Below are 24,304 nucleotides of genomic sequence, written 5' to 3' on the forward strand. Positions count from 1 at the left end.
AAAAATAGCCTCCTCAAAGAATCCAAATCTCACATGGTTGTTTTGGATGGGAAGTAAATGTATTTTCTGCTATGGACAGGGAACCAATAAGAAACAGAAAAGTAACACAGCAATTTTAGCATGTTATTGTCATAAATTTGAGTACTTAATTTCTGGAAACCAATGAATGGACATGTTTCTGTAAGACACAAAAAACAGAGCACAATGATGATGAAGCAAGGGTGTCACTTCCAGCCAACAAGCTAAGATGAGCAGAAGGAAAAAAATTATTTAACATTGTACCCATTGTCCTTTATATTCTGTAGTAAAACTTTAAAAATACATATTAGAATTGGTTAAAAAAGTAAACAAGACAAAGTCAGTAAGAACAGCAGTTGTTACAATATTGCAGGATTTCACTTAAAAAAAATTTTCTTCAGTTTGTTTTGTACGGAATATTTCCATTAAAAAATATTTAATCAAAAAGCCTTGCTACAATTGAAAAATCTTTTTTTCTTATTACTGTGAGATATTCCAACAGTTATCTCATCCAGCAAAATAGTCTATTAATTCATTTTAGAAGTTCATCATTTCTGGAGAAAAAAAAATTGAAATACAGGTTGTGCTGATAATTTCAACCAGTTATCACATAAATGCCAGAGCAGAAATAGAATGATACTGCACAAGAACTAAAACCCCAAGACTAGCTCAGGTCTTGAGGTCTTCCTAAATGGGATAACTAGTACTAATCAGCATGAGTAAAAGTAGCGTGATTTAGCCAAAGTCAGAATTAAAAACTAATGATATTTTGTCTAATTGTGCTGGAAACATTTTTCGCCTCTTAGAGTTCTTCTTTCCCAGCTACCCTAGATACTACAAGTGCCACACTGATCTACAGCAATGCCTGTCTGGTTTAGAGGAATACAAGGTTGTACACATTCGCTAGCCAACTGTCAGGCAGATTTTATTTCCTTCACAAGAGACTCTTTGTTCAAATCAGAGTTACCATTCTCGCTTCCATCCCAGACATCTTTCTTCTACTTCCTAGGTAAGATGTACTCCTCTTATTAGCAAGGTGGCCTCCAGTGATTTCACTGAGTCATGCTCACTTAGGTCTATGCTGAATTATCTCTGAACACCCTTTTTATAACATAGACTGAAAATAAAGCAAGATTGAACTCAGAGAAGCATAAGCTAGCACTTCCAGTGAAATTAAAGATTAAAAACAATTTCATTGGGAACAAAATACTAGTGATAAAAGGTTTAAAGTGTGACCAGGGAAAACAAATTCAGCTACAGATTGAGACACCAGATCGGAAATGGTCAGTGAAAATTTCCTAGGGATATCAGAGTTTATGGATAGCAAGGTTTATCTCAGCCCGGATTAGTACTCCAGTCTGGAGCACCATGACATATCACTAATATGCACAAATTAGCTGAAGAAAAGACAAAAGCAAATACTATTGTTAGGTAATGGAAGAAACTGACTTCTCAGAGGAGGTTAAAGGAGATAAATTCATATAATTTTGCTAAGTGATTACTAAGGAAAAAAGGTAAAATAAGAGGAACTACATATTGTAGGAAATATTTCAAGTGGCACAACAGACTGTAACTACCTGAAGAAGTAATAGCTGACATTAAGAAAAGGATAATTTTGGATGTATATTAGAAAATACTTTCTGATCCATTAGACTCTAATATATTCTTCTGAGGGAAGTACTGAAATCCTGGTTATTTAAGAAATTTAGCAATTAGACTGGAAGAAGTAACAGACAGTGTGTTGAGAGGAACAGTACAACACCTGCAAGAAAATTGAAAAAAGTTCTATCAGGTCATCTAATTCACCTTAACTTCTATGAAAATTAATGTTTGCTCTTTTCCCTTGGTTTAAGTTTTGCTCATCCAGTCATGAAACCGCTTAAATCTCTGGACTCAAAAAATGTCTTTCATTCAGGCAGCAGTGCCTCAAAGCTATTCACACTAATTAGCCAAGGTCATTTAAATACATTTTGCATGAAGCACCTTAAACTCAGTGTGCCATTTTATATATTTATCAAATTACTAATCAATATGCTATACCACAGTTACTACTGGGCCTTGAGCTACACATAGAATGCTGCATGAATTCAAATTGTGCAAGCTGCTGTCTGTATAAATGAAATTAAAGTGTATGCAGTGATTATCATTCACAATACAAAAGAAATTAAGAATTGGCCTAAATGCAGTACATACCAGAAGTCTGTATTTTAAGTAAATCTTAACTGTGTTGTTGGTTTCTTTTTTTTCTTTAACAAACCTTGTATTAAACTAGCTTCGATTTCACTTTCTTTCTCCAGCATATTACCTCCACTGTATTGGTAAAGTAATTTATTCCATCCTCTGTGGAGAGCCTGGATCTCATTTGCCAGCATATTTATCTTTCCTGCCACTGCACTGTCATTCATCTGCAATCTCCACAGAATACCAGACCTGTGCAGAATTTCAATTAGGATTGATTCAACTAAATCCAGGCCACAGAATTGAGACTGACAGGGTGACCTCCTGAGAATTTAATATGCTGAATCTAAAAAAAAAAAGGTAAAAATACAAAACAGAAAACAGCTCAAGTTTAACACCATAATTCATTAAGTCCTCTATACAACTCAGTTTAATCTGGCTCACAATAGATTTTTTTCAGACTCTGTATTGTGTGGGCAAACTGCTTTACAGTAGTTTTGATAACCACAGGAAAGAAATTACCATAAAAATCTCTACTCTTTCTTTGAGGTCTAATCAACTTAACTCAGAGAGCTTGTAATGAACAGAAAAATGATTCCTACAGAGGCTGAGTTACCTTAAGCTTTCTATTTTGTATATGTATACATTCAAAAATCAGTACAGTGTAGGTATACAGGTAAAATAGCTCTTTTATTGGATACTTGATTTGACAGACTTCCAGTGGTTTTCACTGTAATCATTGACAGACTTCATCTGCTTGTCAGTTAAATGTCCTAAAAGAATTTCTTAAATAATTTGTGGTTACTAGAATGGTTTTGTGGGTTTAAAGGCAGCTAAACTACCGAAGAACAGTAACCTGAGAGGTCTTTTTACCTGTAGTATGTAAGTATGTACTATTTGAGTCCTAATTTTATATTAGCTGCTGTACATAACATGTGACTGACTTTGACTATATACCAGAAGCGGGTGTAAGTAGATACTCAGTTTTACTCTAAAGCATTACGGTAGAAAAAAGAAATAATAACAATTCCACATTTAATTAGGGTTTTTGTTGTCACTAAAGAATTCTCTTGAATACATTTTCCCTAAAGATCAAATTTTGACCACTGGAAAATATACAGCTATAAACTCCCACCTGATTTAACATAAAAGGTAAGATAAGAACATACATATAAAACATTTACCAAACAAAAAACCAAACACAAGAGTAAAAGAATGCAGATGGAGTGGGGAAATATTGGCACACACACACATATTAATGTTAAATAAAACACGAGTCAGCTAGAACTGGATGAAATAATTAAAAGAGACATCAAGTTGTTTGTGCACACAGATACCACATCAATGAGTGTGGCATAAGCAAAGAAATGAATTGATATTTGGGGTTTTTTTCTTATTATTTTAACATAACATAACTAAATCAGAAAACATTTCACATATGACAAATATTTTGTAATCTTTTATCAGTCACAGTAAGAAATTTCTTAGTGTATCATGATTATTATGAAGAGACACAACTATCACCTATTAAAAATTAATATCTATACAGTGTCCAGAATGAACCCACTATAAGGTAGATTTCTTTCTGAAATTTGGTCACAAGATCTACACATAACTGCAGTAAAGAGGAAACTGCATTAATTCATAGTTTATTGCATTAGTACAATAGATCTGTGTCTTCAGTCTATAAGCATAGTGTGAGGTAGTGGGGGTACACAAGAAATCATGCTCCCAATATGTTTTTCAATCATCAGTTCTTTCCATGATTCTTCTGAGGTACCAGTTTATGACTGTAATCAATTAGAATTTTTCTCCGGTACCACATATGTCTAGAAATACTACAATAAGCACATTCCAAAGCATAAATATTTTTCTTTGTTCTTTTTTCAGGGAGTGCATGAAGTAACACAGGTGTGTTACTACCCTGCTTATGGATGTCATTCAGATACGACAGAGAATTGTACAGTATGAGAATGTAATAATAAGAATCAAATTAAATTAAAGAGGATAAAGAGGCATTTCGCCATCTTCCTTCCTTCATTTGTCTAGATTTGATCTTGCTCTTCACTGACCATAAATCAGACTTTTCATCCTCTGGACATTTATCTGACTAATAGTCCTTTATTCCCCAGTTCATAACCTGAAACTAAGATCCAGTTGTCCTACTGAGAGGTTTATTCCAGTTTGTAGATATAGCTATTATCTTTAACAAATGTTCCCCATCAAGAGGTCTCTGTATCATGGCACTCTTTATGATATTACAAACCAAGTGCCATAAGAGGGAAGAGCCAATAAGAGTTCATCTAGGGAAATTATTTCCCTAGGAGAGTTACTATGTGTTATAGTCAAAAGGGATAATAAACCAAAATATTGAAAGGCAACTACTGCTGGTGGAAATTTTGGCAGCTCATCTACTAAGTAATGTTTCTCATCTTGTGACATAGCACCAGATATAAAAAGATCAAGTCTTTATTTTCCCACTTGTGGTCAGCACAGAATCAACCTGACCCAAAGTCCCATTATTGAAAGTCACCCTAAGGTAGTGTCTCATAAACTGCCAAATCATTTGTCTCCATGGAAGACCCAGACATCTAGGTCAGAAGTAACCTGTTGTTCCTCAGATCCTACACTTACCCACCTTTAAAAACAAGTGATTTATTTGGCCTACTCTAGTTCTTAGATATCACCAGTTCTGGAATCCATATGGAAAAACACTTGTGGTTCCAAAATTGCTTCATGTAATTTTTGAGTACCATAGGTGGACTTCTATAAAACACAGATGAAAGGAAGGTTTCACCTTACCTTCTACCTTCATCTGACTTACGTACATTTTAACCTACTCTTTTTCTATTATATATTATTTGAGACCCCACCTGGAGTACTGCGTCCAGCTCTAGAGCCCTCAGCATAAGAAAGACACGGACCTGTTGGAGCAGGTCCAGAAGAGGGCCACAAAAATGATCAGGGGGATGGAACACCTCTGCTATGAAGAAAGGCTGAGAGTTGGGGTTGTTCAGCCTAGAGAAGAGGAGTCTCTGGGGAGACCTTATTGCAGCCTATCAGTACTGAAAGGGGGCTTATAAAAAAGATGGCGGCAACTTTTTAGCAGGGCCTGTTGCGACAGGACAAGGGGGAATGGCTTTAAACTAAAGGGGGGTAGATTTAGACTAGATCTAAGGAAGATTTTTTTTTTACACTGAGGGTGGTGAAACACTGGAACAGGTTGCCCAGAGTTGTCTTCACTGTGTCATCCACTATTTTCTCTCCTTTCTGATGAGTAATGTATTTTGTTCTTTCAATTTATTTATACAAATTTTCTTATTAATTTTTATTGCTTGAAACTACTTCTTGTGACTTATTCCATCTGATTGGTCTATTATTCTTGTTCTATTGCCTTACGTTCAGACCTTTTCCATTCTTGTGTAATTTCTTTTTGTTTTTCCAAGTCCTAAAAGTGATCTGATATAGTCACATAGATCTTTTACTGCATTTTCTATCTATACTTCTCACCAAGACAGTTATGCTTTTAATAAGGTTGCTTACTTTGACTGACACCTCTACTGCACTATTTTACCCCTAGATCATGTTCCCAAGAGACCTTGTTTCATTTTCAGTTATTTTATTGAGGTTTTTTTTTGTTTTATAACTTTAGTGACATCACTTTATTTAAAATACTCAGAAATTGCACTCCTATCTTTACAAACTGAAGTAAATAAGCAAAGACAGAAAAAGTGAGCCTATACCTTTTCACTTGCGTCTGTATAGACATACCTAGTTCTGATCAGGTTCATGTTATATTTCTATTACTCTTGCTATTTTAATCAGGTTTTGATAACACATTTTATTCACAATAAATATCATTTATATAAGTAATTTTTAGATTTTTTTTTGCAGTTACTGTTTGCTCAGAATGGGATTTTCAAAGGCACGTTAACCCAGTTTACTTTTCCAATTGAAACTTGCTTTCTCTATTGCTGAATGCTTTTTCTGTATTAAATGTAATCTTTTCAATATAAAGGAAGTCCTTCTCTTATTAATGTCCATGGCAATTTTCTATTGACTTCAGTGGGCCCTGGATTAGGTAGCAGACACAGAGAACTTATGAACAGGTAAGTATGAAACAAGGGTAATGGCTGAGGCTGTAAAGCCTCTAAGTATTTTGTCTACTAGAAGCTCTGCTCAATTCTCACTGCGGTAATCCTATTAACGCACTATTCTTTTGACTTTTAAAAAGATAGAACAGTGATTCCACCAAATGTGCTATAACACTTCCATGAATCCAAAATGCACTGAATAATACAGTTACTGTAATACGGTGTTCCTGGAATGTATGTACAGCACAAAGACAATGTTTCTTATTTGAAGCCAGGTAGATAGTTATACATGACTTAATTTTTGTTTCCTTGCTTTTTTATAATTGTGTAGTTTGATTTCATTCTACAGCTTTACTTATCTATGACAATATTAAAAAAAAAAAAAGTAGGCACATTATTCTAGGATGTTCCCACTCCCACAGTGACAGTAGTAGAGGGAAGAGAGAGGAGACAGAATTGTTGCAATGAAAGATAATTAAGGACATTGGACATCCATTGATTGGAACTAGGCTTCATTATTTCTGCAGTGTACTGAATGGATTGGTGGGGATTGTTTTTCGTTGGAGATATATATAAAAAAGAACAACACAATTGCAGAAATAGCTGTATGATGTCATGGCCCCACTAGTCATTCATTCCCTACCCAATACTGAAAGCATCAGAGTTTCACCATTCCACGATTTAGTAAGACTTTATTCCTCACAGAGTGTACTCCAGAGTACAGATTATTTATTTCAGCTGAACTCTGGAAAAATGATTTGCATATTATCATTTAGCTAGCAACCCCTTACCAATGCAGCTGGCAATGGGGAAATTCAAAACTGTCCAAGATGTCGACTAAACTAGATTATCGGGGGCATATCAGTTATCAGGGCTCAACTGCACTTGTCAGTATACTCACATATGTTCTCCAGTCTCCTATCCTTATAATCTTTATACATCTTAATAGACAGGAGGAGATGCTACCTGAGTTACAAAAACTACAAATAGTCTAAGTTCCTTATTAAATCTACATGATAAGTCATATATCTATACAGCCATAATACACCCAGGTCAAGATGCATATTTTTAAAGGTTGTATACTTCAGTAACATATTAATTTTTTATTGGAGACTACCTGCTAGTATATATTGTGAGTTGATATAATAAAATAATAAGAAAAAAGATTAATAGATCTAGCCTAGTTAACTCCATAGTCAGCTTTCCATTCCAATCATATCTAACTTGACAGTTAAACTAAAGCATATGTCTAGTGAAAACCAGCTATTTTGAGCAGCCAACAGAACTAGAAAGAATATCCATGGTTTAAATTTAAAACCTCTGTGAAACAAACATATGTACTTACTAGGCTTTTTCCTCAGTTACATTACTGTAAGTTAAGCTCAGGTGTGAATTTACAGCACACTAACTACACTACAGTGATTTCCTATGTGTATATTAGGAATGCATAATAACAGTATAATAAGAACAAATTGAACTGAATCCTTCCTTTGTTAAAACAAAATTTAGTAGGAGCTGTCTTAGCTAAGGGAAAAAACATGGACGAAAGGAAAAAAAATCTAGATTAATGTATTTACATAATATTATTTGAACTTCTAAAAAGTGGATTGAATAATATGTGTTCCTCAATAATGCATTTGATGATTCACTGGGAAAAATTATCTCATATATTATTCACAAATATTATTCAAACATGTCAAAAAATACCCTGCACAAAAGCTATGGCTTCAAGTCTCCAGTGTGGTCTGCAGTACCACATTCATATCTTGGTGAATTCTTACTGCTGCTGCTCCATCAGCTCTTTAGGAGATGACATTTGAGAGTCAGATGGGTTCTAATTAGTGAGACTCCATTTTAAGATTACATTCTATTAAAAAAACTCAGGGTTTGGCCCTCTATCTTTCAATGTTTTACACTCAGAAAAGTGTTACACAATACATTTCAGACAGTTCAATATATCTTCGATTTGGTTGCTGAAAGTACATCGATTTTTTTTTTTTTATAAGAATACCAAAGCAGAGGAAACTCCTTCAATAATTAGTAATAGTGGTCACATATTACTAACAAGAAAACTTGATTTCAAATACTTTACATTTTTGACAGAGCGCAAACACAAAATGCAGATTGTAGACAAATATTTTCATGTTTATTGTTCCCACTTAATTTGATGCGAGTGGAACTCATACATTTAAACATGCTGATATCTCTTTAATCATTTATCTCCAGGCAAAGGTAGCCAGAACTTATGCTGTGTCAAGTATATCCCTCCTAAGCATATATTTTCATGTCTTATGTCAGCTCTAGGTAATGACTGTCCTTGTTATAGCCATGCGCACACAGACAAATTTTCGCTCTGAGGACTGCAGAGACTGTTCTTCATATTATTCTGACTGCAAAATCACAGGGAGACCTTTGAGGCTGCAGTGTAAAGTGAGATTATGCATAAATTGTCCCATACACACATATACTCAGGTAACGATGCAGTCTTTCACAAGCTTGAGTGAAACTTGTGGTCCCATTCAAGACAGCTGAAACCAGCTCCTCCTCTAACTAAAAATAGTACATATTGGAAACTTATCATGTCAAACTTTGTCAAACATGAATCCAACATGTCATTTATACATATACATGTATATATATAGTCCAGAGAATGGTAAACTCTTTGCATATAAGAAGACAAGGCCTAGATTCAAAGGGTTTTTCTAACCTTGGTCCTAGAAAGAGCTATGTGCATGCCAGTCTTCCCAAACAGGAATAATGCCTTTATATTCCTTGGGATTACTCACGTGCACTCACTTATTTTCAGGCAGAATATTTTAGAAGTTAGGTAAACCACAAGCAGATGGCAGACATAACAAACGTGAATAAGCTAGCACTAACATTCAGCACAGATCTGATCCAGCTCTTTTGAACCCCATGGAAGTCTGTGTCAGCTGAACTAAATCCTTCTCCTTCTGAATGTCCGTGTGGTGAAGAATGTTTTAATTCTTTTTCTCATTCTCATTTTAAGAAACTCTCATGGTAAAGCGCTAAGGAAAGAAAATAACAAGAAACTGAAGAAGCTGATGAAAATTAATTTTTGAATGATTGCTTGATCAGAGAGAAGAAAAGATATAACCAACATAATTAATAGTCTTATCTTTAAAAACTTTTAATTAATAGTTGCATATGTTCTTCCTGAATATAGAAAATATATATTAACAAGACCCACAACATTCGGTTATGAGGTATACAGGTGCAACATCACAAATTTCTCAGGAGATACTCATTCACGTCATGTTTGAACTTGTCCCCAGCAATGTTAGATGGTTTTGATGTTCCAAATATTTGTGGAAGAAAATACCTAATGAATGATTCTGAGAATCCAAAGATGACAAAAAGCATATTGCAGAAGGCTCAAACTTTGATAGGAAATGTTGGGAGTTTTTTTTATTTGACTGATTGGATAGCTTCCACATGGATGAAATACATGCGAAGTTATTTACAGATAATTACATCGCTGTGCTGTTGCTAAAATATTAAGACACTATTGTCCCACAGGAGAAATTGTGACAGACATTGGCACATCACCTAATGAATAGCTGTGGGGTAATGGAAAAAAAGAGCTACCACAAGATCCTGGTATTAGGAAACAGAATGTCTGTAAGTAATCCGCACTCAGAGAAAAATGTCGCTTTCCTTCTCCTCCTCCCTCCTACTAATTACGTATAGAACAAATGTTCAACATTTGGTAGATGTTGCTTGAAGGCAATTTTTTCTGGAAATAGTCTCAAGGCCTCCTCCACTCCCTTTTCATTATAGGAAACTATGACCTAGAAATACTGAATAATAACCTTCAACCAAAAATATTTTCAAATACTCACAAAAGACTGGGCATTCATTTTGGAGAAAAGATGCATCACTACCAACAGAGGGATACAGTTCTTACATGGTTTTTGAAGTTATGGGGGGTTGTTGTTTCATATCACAGAGTGAAACAATGAGAGGAACACTCCCAGGATATACAACCAGTATAAAAGCATCACAGAATTGAACAGCAAGTCCACATTTTAAACAAATATTTAAACATTAAAACTAGCTATCATCTGCCAAATCTCACCTTTCATTTAAGTCAATTGAAAGAATAGTACCTGAAATATTTATGCTGAAAAAGTACTTGGAAATTATTGAAAAATAAAGATTAGCAAGATCTGTTTTCTCAACTATTATTGTCTTTTTAAGAAAATAAAAATTTCCTTTAGCCTAGAATTATGGGATTGAACACAGTCCAAAGGTACCCTTTAAAATAGGTACCTACTTTCATAGGACATACTGTGGTATCTGGAAGGAGGAAAAGCACATCGTTTATAAAAAGCTAATCCTCATAAACTCTAGCTGTAATTCTGCAGAACCATGTATATTAGTGCTAATCCCAAGGATCTATATGGCCTCAAACTACCATAAGCGATAGGAACCTATCTTTAAGACACCATATTGTGCCATTTATCTAACATAATAGTCATCTGCATGTTTGTAGTATTAGTACAAAAACAGTTCATAAAGAGGTCATCGGTTCAGCAGGCCGATTAAGCAGTCTCAAGCAACAGTAAAGCAAATGAGACGTAAGCACATCCTTGAAGTATATGCTTCTGTTCTTTTCTGAATAGAAATTAAAGGCTTAAAAAGTTTAAATTTATGATTTGGGGATGTAACTAATATTTCCAAAAAAAGAATATACCGAAGTGTAAATGTGCAATGAGGCCTATAATTCCCCCTGGGAATCAGAGCAAACTAGTTACCTAACATCCACCTATTCCTTTGAAAACATCCCTCTAACAAAGCAGTTTTTTGTGGTATTGAGCTATATCAATGTGAACAGTGTCACTTACTGCTCTGAGTAAATATTCATAAGTTTGGGCTAAATTGTATTATATCATAAAATTAATACAACTTAATATGGAGAAACACAAAGAATAAGTAAAAAGGTAAAATATAGTAGCAGAAAGTCATACAACTTTCAATATGATTCAAATGTTGGGAGTAAGGCATTTCTTACAGACGAAAATTTGGAGATAGCGGTGCCTTTTACCCCCCATTCATAACCAAACAATGTCTCCTTACATTTGTTGCTGTACATGACATGTTGTTTTGAACTGGTTTTATGATGTTTTACTTTGTCTCGTGACACAGCCTGATGTGACATGATAAAATGTGACATGACTGTCAGTTTTGCTAAGTCAACAAGAATGAACAAATATTCACGACTGGAATCTTTTTCTGTTATTGGTTCCCGGTGAATATTAGTCTATTGGCATATCCCCCGATGAGCAGCACAAAAGAGTAGTTCATGCTTCATGGGGCACTCAAAAAAAATCTGCTTGGAAGCAATTCTGCTCAAATTCACAACTTAAAATTTTTGTCCCTTGCCAAAGTTTGAAAGAACGATACCATAATTATTCTTCTTAGCTAACAATTGTGATGCATCTCAGTGGTTTATGATTTCAGTTGAGCATAAACCAGCAAGAAGAGATTCATTCTGAAGAAAAAAAGATTCTTGCCTGAAAATATTTTTGTAACAGAAACAGCAAGCTATACAGCTAGAATAATTTCTCATTACAGAGCCAGATTCACTGCAAGAGAGAGTTTGCCCACTAGTTGAAAAGTAACTTCCTGGCAGCCTTTACCATTGGCTACAGAATGAATGATTCTCTACTTTAATAAAAACTCATAGAAAGGACAGAAGTTCAAATATCTTCTACTCTCTTAAATAGATACTTTCCAAGCTTTGTCTCTGCTGTCAAAAAAAAGTGAGATTATACTATAATATATGCACTAGCTACCTCGCTGCAAGTCCTCAGGGAGGCCAGGCACTGCAGTTTTAAATGAGATAAACCAGCGGTGAGAAGTGTTGACATCAGCTATATCACAGAGAAGACTGCAGACATATGACCTTCACTGTGATTTCACAGTGAGGTGACAATGGCCAGTTACCTTGTCACAGCTCTACCATTTCCACCCCTGTGGAAGAGGAGACACAGCATGGGTCATAGTCTGAGACAGGACAGGTTTTAAGAGAGCCAGCCTGCGCCCTGGCAGACAGGGATCTAAGGTCCATAAAAGTGGGAGAAGTCAGACTGTAGCTTAGTACCAAAGCAGTTATCCAATATGAGGAGGCAGCTATGTCCAGGCCTTGCTTTCCTTCCCCCTCCTTCTGAGTCTTTCATTAACTCCCTGAAATACAGTAGCTCCCACCAGTTGAAGGTAGCACAGTCCAGCCTTTATTTCACTTTTACGAGTGAGAGAGAAAGCTACCTAGATAGTTTTGTTCCTGCTGTTTATTTGCAGACTTTTAGCTAGTTCAAGCAATCTTTTAGAAGGAACATTTCCGAGATACGTTGAAAACTGGAAACATATCCTGCCTGAAAGTCAATTTGTACTTTTGAAGAATCTCCCTCCAAAAATTAGGAGTCAGGGCAAACAGTTCGTTTATAGCTTCATGTATGTTCCATTTTCACTGCTCTGAAAACATGACTTAGTATGTACATGCTCTATATCTTTTGTGTCATCTTCTAACATCTCAGCCTACTAAAATGGAAAAAGTACACAGTCACCCTGTAAATTTCATTACCACAAATGTAGCGGAATAGTCAAATGTACCCTGTTAAAAGTGTGAAAGAGGGAAGAGAATACACAGGTAGGAACACAATCAGGACTTTTTTCAAGTGAGTACTAAAGTCTAGCCTGAGATTTACTTGTCAGTGTCACCGATAAAAAGGATAATTAATGATGTCTGAACTTAAGAGATAAAGGATACTGTTGGATTTTGTTAATTTTCTTGGAATAAGGCGCAATAATAGACTAGCCTAGCCTGAAGTTTCTGCTGCCTTGAAATTCTTTCCAGCTATTGCCCTGCATGAAAATACAAAAAAACTACAAGCAAAATACATAGTGTGCAATTTGGCACAACGAATTGTGTCTGACAGTAATTTTTTTTCTGTATTTGCACTGATTTATCATAAACATCTTACTCAACATGTTCATCCAGAGTACTTGATTATTCTTCCTGTATATCAATAGGTATTGTGCAGAATCAGGTACAAAATTTGCTCATAACTTTAGAAGGTATTGGGTGTAGGATGTTAAGGTTTGGTAATATGGAGGCTGCAGGGGCGGTCTCTGTTGGAGGAGGTCAGGGGCTGCTGTGTGCCACTCACAGTTAGCTTCAAATGGGGGAAGTGAGCGAGCAGCTGGGTGGGAGTTCGTCTGTTAGCCAAGGCCAACACACCACATTTAGGAATTGCATTAGCCATTGCATTATTTAGAATACAGACACAAAAGTAAGGATGGAAATGAATGAGAGCAAAGGGGATTCAAATCACCTCCTATCCAAAGCAAAGCTTTCTTGATCATAAAATTTGGAAAACTCAAAAGGATAATATCTGTATATATTTAAATAAAGTTACATAAGAAACAAAATAGCAACTTTCTCCTTTTCAGGAATAATGAAATAGTTCCCTTAAAGCTAAAACAAAATTTCAAACATTGGGCTGTGTTGTTCTGACTTAATTACATCAGCAGAATGCAGATTCTTATTTGAGTCGACTAACCTTTTAAAAATAAGCAATAATAATTATTCCTTTAAAAATAGGAAAGGGGTTTTTCTCTTTACAAGAAAAAAAAGGTTTTGTAGGTTAAGAAAAGCATACTCCTAGCATTTCTAATTCTTCTAATAACTATTATTATAGTTATATCTATATTATATCTAGTTTTTCATGTTTCAAAGAAGCGACATTAAGAAAACATTTTTCCCCTTTTCCCAAATTCCTCTGCTTTTCAACACATTACAGTAGTTATTAAATCAGTATCTCAATTATTCATGTAAGCCTTGTTTCCAGAAGTATACCTCCAAAGCAGTTGAAAGGACCTGTTATTTTTATTCATTTGCAATGCTGTTTCTAATTTTAATTCTTACAAACAACAATACAATAAACAATCCCTGCCCCTACATATAGAAAGAAGCGGCATCAGGTTCATGTCAGCTATTAATACTTAATTTCCTGAGATGTGTATGTGGACATACAGTCAGTTGCAGTTTTCACAAGGGCTAGGTGGATGTAACATGGAAGAAATCCCTCCATTAGCAGTGCAGAGCACATACAGTGCCAAGTGGTGGGGAGGGGTTACTGGCCGTGAACCTGCTCTCCTTCCCACTCCCCCTGAGCTGGCTGTATCTGATCCTTCCAAAGGCTGGTTTGATTTTTTTTCCTCCAGTCTCTGCAGCACTAAACCACTACAAAGTAAACGCAATGTGTATGGGATGTTTACACATAGCCAATAAAACTGGACAGCTGTGGACAGTGTATGATGGTCATTGCATTGAATAAAGCAGAATAAGGTCTTGGGTTTGGCACTTATCTGACCAACAGGCAACACTGACATGGGTGTGTCTCAAATATTTTTACAAGAAATTTCATCCTTGACATGAGGTTCCAATTCCACCAAAATTTTTATAGAAACTAAAATGTACACATGTGGAAAAAATCCACAAATTGAACTTTTCTAATGCCAATATGTTTTGTCAAATACTGTAGTCCAGTTCTAGTTCTGTCAGTATAATGAAGAATGAAAATTTGGCTTTTTTCCCTAAAATCTGTATTCAAACATAAGCTGATCCTTTCTTATTGTCTGGTACTTAATTAATAAGGTATTTCCCTGACTAAAAAAGATCTACACAAAAATCTTGATTGTTTTTAAAAAAACAATTTTGTATTAGAACAATTGCTTGAAAATATTAAAGACTGGGAATGAAAAGAAACAAAGATGACAGCCTAGAGTGGTTACTCACTGTTTATGCAATGACAAAGCTTGTTTCCACTTCATAAGGTCAAGATAATTTCTCACACAAATAATGTAGTAAATCTTCCATTTTTCTTTCATTATAATCAATAGGAGCCATAATCACTTCAAGTACATGATAAGTGACTCTGTCAAATCACATTTGTTTTGATCAGCTGGTATTTTAGGAGATTTCTTGATCCTGACCATTCTTTTGCAGGTAATAATCTTTTTTAATTTGCACATCACTGCTTTCATACTTGATGGCCTTTCAGTCAATGCTTACTAAAACAGATAAATCGATTCTGCCACATTGCTCCAATGGTGACAGTTTATCCTTGTTCTACACACACGAGTGTTTTGCCTCAATTTATACATTAATTGATCATGGGAGTGCTTGCATGGCCCAAATTTAGCTTGTACAGCCCTGATAAGACCAGCTGTTAGGGCAGAAACATGTGAGCAGAGTACACAAATGGAACACCCCAAACTGTCTGAGAGGTCATTTCTCCAATATCGACCAAACTAAAGAACCGTCAGCTGAATGAAACTGTAACTGTGGAACTTCAAGGAGACTTTTGAAACAAAGGAGTCAGCTTCAAAAGAAGCATGAAGTATGAAAATTTGTAACAGTGGGAAGAGACCTTGGAGCGGAAACTGGAGGAGTGATGCAGCACCACTCACAGTCACCCCGCAGGGCCAGGTTGAGCAGCCTTCCCGTGGGACACTGGCAGCAGCCGGCACCCAGCTAGGGGAGTGACACAGCAGGGGCAGCAAGCAGGGACCCATGCCCAGGTGCGCCTGTGGGGGGTCATTGGTGGGGAACATAGTGCAGGAGCACCCACCTCTCCAAGAGCTGGGGTGTGCAAGCCAGGGAAGGCACTCACTCTGGAGAGTGGGGGTGCTAGTAGCCCACCCCGCCAATGATGGAGGGAGGCAGGGGGTGGTTAGCACTATTTGGTATTAGTTTACAAGGTTGCTTAGAAATTTGTACTGTTTATTAATAGCCTGTAAGTACCTCATATTTTCAGTTATCTGCGGTATTGCTGATATTGAACCTGAATATATAGTTCACTGGTTGCTGGTTAATTACATGTCATTGATAAATCAATAAACCACTTTGATCAAGATTCAATTTAAGCTGCATGAACTGAGCAGTGTTTTCCTGCAACAGCTGCTGTCTTCCTGTCTGTTTTGCACAAGCAAGGAAATGTTTATGGTAACTCTTATTAAGCAGAATACTGATATGTAAATTTGATATTTAAAATTTGAAAAATTCTTCCATTTATTATGAAAAATTCATTAATTTTGTTTTAACAAGAATACTGAAACACTAACAAGTGTAGCTTTAACATCCTTACTAAAGGACAGAAGTTCAAGGAACTAATTAGATTAGTAATATTCTCATAAATTGTGAAATATATCAATCCCATTTATAATCCCACATCAGTCTAATCAGTGACCAATCCTCAAAGGCAGTAATAAATCCATATCATCAGTGAGATGTTGCAAGTCAACAATGTTTGTGCTTTGGGGTTTTTGCACCAACCCCTGTTCAAATCAACACTCATTGACTGTTATGGCAACTTCCTCAGCCTTCTGAACAATGAAGTGGCCAGTTACTACTATCCTCCTTACACAAGCAGCCATGGATGATATAGACTGTGCATGAACACACTGGACATATTTTGGAATCACACTGTGCAGAGAACTGATTTGACAATCAGGTAAAAATCAATTAATTATTGATTTAGGTAGATTAGACACTTGTTTATCTTTTTCCAATAAAAATGTTTGCTTTGTTCATTGCTAAACGTAAATAAAGAACTATAGGTTCATAAAACCTGAGATGAAAAACAGTACCTCAGTTTTCTAATTTAGGAGGTACTGTAAGACATGTATGTTGAGACCTGAATTAAAATTTCTTCTCTGTCTAATTTAGAGTGGAAAAAAAAATCAAATTAATGTTGTTCATTTCTGCAGAAAGTAATTCTACCAAGGTGATTTTACTTAAATGTTCTCCATGTAAAGTTGTTCAATGCAACTGGTTAAATATTGTCCTGGTTTCGGCAGGGATAGAGTTAATTTCCTTCCTAGTAGCTGGTACAGTGCTGTGTTTTGGCTTTAGGATGAGAACAAAGTTGATAACCCACCCATGTTTTAGTTGTTGCTAGGTAATGCTTACACTAGCCAAGGACTTTTTAGTTTTCCATGCTCTACCGACTGAGAAGGCTGGAGGTGCACAAGAAGCTGGGAGGGGGCACAGCCAGGACAGCTGACCCAAACTGGCCAAAGGGACATTCCATACCATGTGACGTCATGCTCAGTACATAAACTGGGGAAAGCTGGCCGGGGGGGGCCGCTGCTCGGGGACTGTCTGGGCATCGGTCGGTGGGTGGTGAGCAATTGTACTGTGCATCACTTGCTTTGTGTATTATTATTATTATCATATTATTATTATTATTATCATTTTATTTCAATTATTAAACTGTTTTTATCTCAACCCACGAGTTTTTCTCACTTGTGCTCTTCCAATTCTCTCCCCCATCCCACCGGGTGGGGGGAGTGAGCGAGCAGCTGGGTGGTGCTCAGTTGCCGACTGAGGTTAAACCACGACAATATTCATTGGACCAGACAGAAAGAAGAGTGTGATTCAGATGCTGTAGTACGGACATTAGGGGACTCACCTAGGGGGTAGGACCCCAAGTTTGAACTCATTCTGGTCATGGTTCTTCATCACTTATATCCAGATCACTAGAAAACAAATGTTCGTTCATAGATCCTCTATTACCTAAACTGATGTGTTGACAGTATAGCTGCAAAATATTGCCCCATAGAGTTTACAGAGCCTCCATTGTGATGTTTATATATAACTTACTTCAATTCTGCTGTAGGCATCGTGAATAGCTGATATGTCATTTGAAAATACTGATGCAGTAATATTGTTTTATGAAGAAAATAGTTTTATTCTCCAAACCAACATTTAAGGGGGTTCTTTGTAAATTGCAATGATAGGCCAGTCATCATGCTTCAGGCAGTTTGCTGTAATCTTTTAAATTTTAACAGAACTGAAAACTAAGTAAGTCAAGAAGCTTAATTGCAAAGGCAATTCAGAACTATGGTTTCAGAACTATAATCTCTTTCAGTCCCTCAGCTCTGCTGAGTTATTGCATTGTTTCTTGCAAGACCACCTGTACAAGAAGAAAAGTAAAATTAATGAAGGCTCTTAAATTCATTTTATTCATTATTAAATTTTATAAATCCACCGTTAGCAGAAAATGTAAATAAAATTAAGATGCTGGAATGCTTAAGAAAGTTCTCCTCTATGCATCCACAGTTACATACTTGTTTAGCCAAATCTTCCACCATGTAAAGTCAGCAGAGTGCAAGCATACTAAATGAACTACTCACAATGTGCAAAAATTTAGCCTAGCTGCACATTTTTGGAAGATCAGGCTACAGAGTCAGAGAAAATGAACAAATATAGGACAGTTCTAAAATATGAAATAAAAAATTATGCTGCTCCAGTAAGATGTGCAGTAAAATGAAATCTTGGAGTATGCCAAAGTCCAAAACTAGCCCACCAAACCTTCTAAAGGATTGAAGAATAATGGTTAATGAGCCATATTGTGCCAACGTCACAAAGGACATTTCCTCTGCCTGATATTTCCTAATTGTCTGATACTACACTGATACAATCCTGGAGTAAGACATTAATTAATATACCTTAAGACACAAAAAATCTGACTTCATAAATGAACTGCATGTGAAAACTGGAGACTGAAATAGAAAACTATGCAGATACATGGTAGATGTAATTATACACTAAAGGCCATATCAAGGTCAAAAACCTCCTTACAAAGAACTGAAGTTGTACCTATACAGTAGGAACAGATGGACTCTGTCCTGGTGAAGCAATTCCAGAATTTGGACTTTGTAGTTAATAACTAAGTGTGACCTTGAATTACGATGTTGCAACCAAGGGCTTAACACAAGCCACCGGTAAATAAATAAGAAACTAGTTAGTAGCCAAATAAATGAGACTTTACTTCCATGTATGGGGCTGCTTAGATAGATATTGGAATATTGTATCCTGTCTGTCATGATTTTAAAAATATTGAAAAGCTGGGAAGACTTCAGAAGAAACTGAAAAGTATATGTAAGGGCTTTGCAAACTTTACAGCAAGACAGTTTGTTCTCTTACCAAACAGATGCTTAAGAATCCTTCTTGGTAAAAAAAAAATAAAATAAAGTTTTTTAGTGTAGTGTATAGACACACAAATGTCTCATGTCAGAAAGATAAGACCAGATAAATTCAAGCTAGAAGTGAGCCTTTTTATTTCAATGATAAACATGATTCACCATTAACATAACCAACAGCAGTAGATTTTCCATTTGTCAAGACACTGAAAACAACTTTTTTTCCTAAATTTCCTAAAAGAAATTTTTGATTTTTTGTTTAAAAAAGATTTTCTAGTTCATTTTCAAAAGAAACATTTTTCCTTATTTCTCTGTTCAATATTTTCTAAAAGCTTGTGTCAATTTCTGAACAAAACCATTATCAAAACTGAATTATTTCATTTATTAAAATCTTAAAACATTACATTTTTATTTTCCTAGATACTTTTCCATTTCCGATGCAGATCTCTAGCTATTACTTGCATAATTTTATAGAAATGTATTTTTCTACCTAGGTTTAGTGCTGGACTAATTAGTCTAAATATGTGTGTTAACTCTAACCATGACACAGAGATTTTCATATGGGATAGATAGGCCATAGATTTCTGCAAATATAAAATGCAGGTGTTCTCCATACCCAGAATTCAAAGGGCTTCTTTCCACAATACTCTCAAATTCTCATGAAACCTGGGGATGCCACATCATGTGGTATCATAAACAGCTTACATTGCCTCCCTTCAAATTAATAAAATGTAACAAATTTAAGACCTTGGCAGCTTGATAACCCCCATTTTGTATTTCTGCACATATTTACTCAGATATATGCAGAAAGACAGATGCCTTTTTACAGTTTTGTTATCCGTGCTAGTGACCTTAGGGTTGGCTTATGCAGGCTTTATCTAAGCTTTATTAATTGCTGTTTGGAAGAGGCAGAGACTTAATTAAGAGTGATTGCTGTTGTAACAGCAAGACATAATCAGTTACTATTTAGAAAAGTTGGCAGGATAACAGAGAAAACTTCTAAAGAAAAATCAATTTAGCAAGACTTCTAGATTTCTTTACATTTGCTCACCCCACCACTAACTCCCAAAGCCAAAGAATTTAAATATGTCTATTAAAGAGTGCACTAGCATGAATTAAATTTGGAAATCAAGTTTGTAAGTGCAAGTTTAGGAAACTAGGCAGAAAGAAACTTAACAAGATGGTCCTGATACACAGTCATCACACCCCCTCAGCAAAAGGATAAAATAATTTATTTTGTTGGGACCAAGCCTATGGCAAAAGTGCTTTGCATTAACATTTTGCATCTCTCTAATGCAGGTCCTAAAGAATTCAACTTTCTTAAGTCTTTTGTTAAACTCAATATCCTGTTATGAATAAAAAGTCAAGCGAAGAATTTACCATTAGTCTAACTAAAAAATTCTTAAAATACAACCAAAATACAACAAACAACAATACAATCTATTAGTCCAGTTATAGAGATAGTAACACACTTTAAATACAAAACAAACCAATTAATGGTGCTACAGTTAAAAGTTGTTATCCAGCAAAATCTCCCATTATATACATCTTTTTTCTGGTTTTATCCCCACCCTTCTACTGCTCCTTTGGACTTAAGGTCAACAGATTTGGTCAGGTGGGAAAAGGTTTGGAAAGCTGGCAGAACCCTGAGGTCTTCAGCAGGAGGAACGTAATGTTAATGACAGAGGCACAGGATGTTGCTATTGACAGTTTTCCCTTCCTCCTCACTCCTGTGTCCACTTGGGCATATATTTCTAAGGGTTTTTAACATATTTTAGACCTTGCTCTTTTTTTACTGGTCCATAATTTCATGTTACAGCCAACTTTGCTTTATATAGTGCATTGTACATGTTAGACAATTATTATTCATCCTTTTTATTACCAAAAAATGGCTTTGTCCAGCTCCTAAGTTTGTATTTCTTTTAGCAACTGACCACTGTTGGATATTCATGGAGTCTCTGATGTCAGAGACTGTAGTCCTGTAGTCCTTTACACTGCGTCATAGTTTTGCTGCAGAAATAATTCACTCAGAGAGCACAATTACTTGTTATGCCTCCTAGCATCAAAATTCTTAATGATATGAATTATTCCACACAGTCATACAAAGGTAAATAGAACTGAAACAAACTAGATGACAGCCACCTGGCTATTAAACAATTATTGTTACGACTAAGCAAGCTAAACCTAAACTCCAATCAAGCCAAAATAGACCAGACAGCAAGCCTGACAGCCACAGGCCTGCTGATGCCTGTGCTGCTTGCTTAATACAGAGCTAATGCTCTGATAGTAGGGATGTCCGTTCTGTATTTACTGGACTACAAGGACACTCATTACCCTTTTAAGATTTTCCCTGCAGGAAGTGGATTTGTTACAAAATCATAGAATCACTGAGGTTGGAAAAGACCTCTAAGATCATCGAGTCCAACCGTCAACCCAACACCACCATGCCCACTAAACCATGTCCCTAAGCGCCTCATCTACGCGTCTTTTAAATACTTCCAGGGATGGTGACTCAACCACTTCCCTGGGCAGCCTGTTCCAATGTTTCACCACTCTTTCAGTAAAGAAATTTTCCTCACGTCCAATCTAAACCTCCCCTGGCACAACTTGAGGCCATTTCCTCTCGTCCTATCGCTAGTTACTTGGGAGAAGAGACCGACACCCACCTCACTACAGCCTCCTTTCAGGTAGTTGTAGAGAATGATAAGGTCTCCCCTGAGCCTCCTTTTCTCCAGGCTAAACAACCCCAGTTCCCTCAGCCGCTCCTCATAAGACTTGTGCTCCAGACCCTTCACCAGCCTCGTTGCCCTTCTCTGGACACGCTCCAGCACCTCAACGTCCTTCTTGTAGTGAGGGGCCCAAAACTGAATACAGTGTTTGAGGTACGGCCTCACCAGTGCCAAGTCCAGGGGCATGATCACTTCCCTAGTAAAAGCGTAAGAGCATTTTGTGCATCCTGTATATCTGAATGTCTGAATCGGATATCTAAATCAACAAAACCCGACTTTATGCAAATCTTTCCAGCTGTAAGTTAGTCCTTCACCATGGTCCAAGCTCCTTCATCTGCTCTCATACCTGAGAGCTAATCGTTGACCTTCCTAAACCATTGGGAACCACTGTATTCACTGTTGAAGTGAATATTGCCTATGAGTTGCAGAAAACTTATCTGACCAATTTTTCAGAGGTCTCCTTTCCATTGGCCAATGCTAGATAGAAGGCAGAACCCCTGACTAGTCCTTGGCCAATTTTGCTTCTCCAAGGAATATCCCATTTTGGTCTGGGATCTTGAAATATTGGCAACAGAATGCTTCTGGTGGGCTGCCACCTGCACAATATCCCTATATGCTTCCTGCAGTCTTGAGATTAAAAGGTAGAAAATAGTTTTACCCATTTCTGCTTCCCTGAGGAAATAGCAGATTTTCTATTCTGTAGACAGTAAGGAAGGGATCAGGAATTTTGACCTTCAGCTTAAATTTAGACAGGTTAAACTCTCAGTTGTGGTGCAGACACAATATACAATGTGAATGAGCCAAGGGATAGGCCAGGGGGGAAAAAAAAAAAAAAAAAAGAGTTCTGCAAATGCTCTGCTGTGGAGCACTGTCTCCTGGGAACTAGCAGAATCTCACTGCTTTAAAAATTTATGAAGTGAGCTTGTAAGAATATTTGGGAAGTGTATGCAATCAATTGAATCCTGCTTAGGTAAAGATCTGGGCAGAATGTCCTGCAACTAACAGGGCTTTTCCATTACTAACAACATTTTCAAGTGATGACAAGACAAACTTGCAGAATCAGAAATTCAATAACCTCCTCCATATGTCTGAACAGAAAAGAACTAGAACCAGAAGGAAATTAAAATTCATAGTGTTTCCTTTCTTTACTTCAATATTTGCAACTAGAAAAAGGCATTACAAAACAGGGTACAAAACTTTTCCTACAGGCTGTTCTTGACATCTACAAAGTTTACATGAAACTGTGCAGGATGAGCCAAAAGACTGCAGATCAGTAAGTTCAAAGCAGATGCTAACTTAAGTATGGCAGCCACATACTGCCATATTGAGCCTTTTTGCAGAAATCTCTACATGCAGCAGGTTCATTAAGGGCAAATGGCGGAATGAATATGGGTCTATAAGAAACTGTAATAAAAGTATTGGTGGAGGCTGGGGTATCAGCCAGGATAGCACACATTACACTAGACAGATAAGGTAGAAATCCATGAAAAAATAATGGATTTCCTGGTAGCACAAAAGACTTAGTTGCAGCTTTTTTAATACAGTGCCAAATAAAGAATGAATTTTTGTTAGTCAGGACAGGGACTTTTCTTCTCTTTAAAATTTAGACTAATGAGTGGAACAATTAGTGTACTTTTAGTAATCAATGACAGAATGCTTCATTGTTGAGATAGTCTGGGCATGTTTAGCAGAGTTGTCTGGTTTGTAAGATATCAGTAAGATCTTATCACATATATTCCCAACCTTGAATCACATTTTAATTTTAATTTAATATTTAATTTAATATCTTCATCAATGACATAGACAGTGGGATCGAGTGCACCCTCAGCAAGTTTGCAGGTGACACCAAGCTGAGTGGTGCGGTTGACACTCCAGAGGGACGGGATGCCATCCAGAGGGACCTGGACAAGCTCGAGAAGTAGGCCTGCGTGAACCTCATGAGGTTCAACAAGGCCAAGTGCAAGGTTCTGCACCTGGGTTAGGGCAACCCCCGGTATCAATACAGGCTGGGGGACGAAGGGATTGAAAGCAGTCCTGCCGAGAAGGACTTGGGGGTACTGGTGGATGAAAAGCTGGACATGAGCCAGCAATGTGCGCTCGCAGCCCAGAAGGCCAGTCGTATCCTGGGCTGCACCAAAAGAAGCGTGGCCAGCAGGTCGAGGGAGGTGATTCTGCCCCTCTCCTCTGCTCTGGTGAGACCCCACCTGCAGTACTGTGTCCAGCTCTGGAGCCCTCAGCATAAGAAAGACACGGACCTGTTGGAGAGGGTCC

At 36.7% G+C, this 24,304-nt stretch overlaps 1 protein-coding gene across 7 annotated transcripts in view; it reads right to left on the reverse strand.

The window, feature by feature from the left end:
• Positions 1 to 24,304, reverse strand: part of LOC143163499 (uncharacterized) — a 259,356-nt gene that overhangs the window by 141,033 nt on the left and 94,019 nt on the right. The window lies entirely within an intron of this gene.

Source organism: Aptenodytes patagonicus, chromosome 7 (genome assembly GCF_965638725.1).
Source record: "Aptenodytes patagonicus chromosome 7, bAptPat1.pri.cur, whole genome shotgun sequence".
NCBI classification, from domain to species: Eukaryota; Metazoa; Chordata; class Aves; order Sphenisciformes; family Spheniscidae; genus Aptenodytes; species Aptenodytes patagonicus.